General features: G+C 44.1%; 1 pseudogene; it reads left to right on the top strand.

Moving 5' to 3' along the window:
• The first annotated feature begins 258 nt into the window (after positions 1 to 258).
• On the top strand, positions 259 to 1,021 carry LOC138173452 (large ribosomal subunit protein eL13 pseudogene; annotated as a pseudogene).
• The last annotated feature ends 440 nt before the right edge of the window (positions 1,022 to 1,461 follow it).

Genomic DNA, 1,461 nt, shown 5'->3' with positions numbered 1-1,461 from the left:
GTATCCCCAGCACTTAGCACAGTGCCTGACACATAATAAGTACCTTAATAATTAATAAATGCTAGCTGACTGCCTTAGAAAAATCTGAGATTCCCTTTCAGGGTGCTGAATCTCCTCATTTTGGATGCCATACAAGGGTAAATCACCGTGTGAAAGTCCATCTAGGATAATTTGAACAAAGGAGAGTTGCTGTCCTCAAGACCATAGCATATGACCAATGAAAAATTATGCTAAAGAGCATCATTAAAAGCATATATAGCGGCTATCCCAGCGTGCTTCGGGATGCCGCTTTCCTTGCGGATCGGCTGAGGTGCCAGTGAGGAGGGCTCTAAGCAGCCATGGCGCCCAGCCGAAATGGCATGATTCTGAAGCCCCATTTCCACAAAGACTGGCAAAGACGAGTTGCCACATGGTTTAACCAGCCAGCCAGGAAGATCAGAAGGCGAAAGGCTCATCAAGCAAAAGCCCGCCGAATTGCTCCTCGCCATGCATCTGGTCCTATCCGGCCCATCATGAGGTGCCCTACTGTCCGACACCACACCAAAGTCTGTGCTGGTAGAGGATTCAGCTTGGAAGAACTTCGGGTGGCTGGTATCCATAAAAAAGTGGCACGGACCATTAGTATCTCTGTGGACCCTCATCGCTGAAATAAGTCTACAGAGTCTCTCCAGGCAAATGTGCAGTGACTGAAAGAATATCGTTCCAAACAGATCCTCTTCCCAAGGAAACCATCTGCACCCAAGAAGGGAGATAGCTCTGCTGAAGAATTCAAGTTGGCAACCCAGCTTACAGGACCAGTTATGCCCATCAGAAATGTCTACAAGAAAGAGAAGGCTCGTGTCATCACTGAAGACGAGAAGAATTTCAAGGCATTTGCTAGTCTTTGAATGGCCCGGGCCAATGCCCGTCTCTTTGGAATCCGGGCAAAACGAGCCAAGGAGGCTGCAGAGCAAGATGTGGAGAAGAAAAAATAAACAACCTCCGAGAACTTTGAATAAAATAATACAAACTAAAAAAAAAAGCATATGTAGCTACCATTCTGGAGAGCAATTTGGAACTATGTCCAAATGGCAATCAAACTGTGTATACCCTTTAATCCAGTGATAGCACTACTAGGTCCAAATTGTGGTTTGTGATTGTAATGGAATGCTATTATATTATAAGATAGAACAAGCAGGTTGATTTCAGAAAAAACCTGGAAAAACTAAGAACTGATGCAAAGTGAAGTGAGCAGAACCAGCAGACATCTCAAAGGCATTAGGTGGATCCCCTGTGAAGGAATTATGGAAGAACATGATCAGTATGGAAAGGTATATTTGGGTTGGGATCAGTACCACTGAAATCAATTCCCACAGCATCATAATCACACTTTCAGGAAAGCATAACAATAAGAAAATTCTCCCTATCTACTTCACAAGAGGAGATATCTTGCATAATAGGATCATAGGGGACTTTACGGAT

The sequence above is a fragment of the Petaurus breviceps genome, unplaced genomic scaffold (assembly GCF_028583685.1).
Source record: "Petaurus breviceps papuanus isolate PSGF00001 unplaced genomic scaffold, PetGlider_PUasm1.0 582, whole genome shotgun sequence".
Taxonomy (NCBI): domain Eukaryota; kingdom Metazoa; phylum Chordata; class Mammalia; order Diprotodontia; family Petauridae; genus Petaurus; species Petaurus breviceps.
Note: the sequence above shows the minus strand (reverse complement) of the source record. Positions and strands in the feature narration are given on the sequence as shown.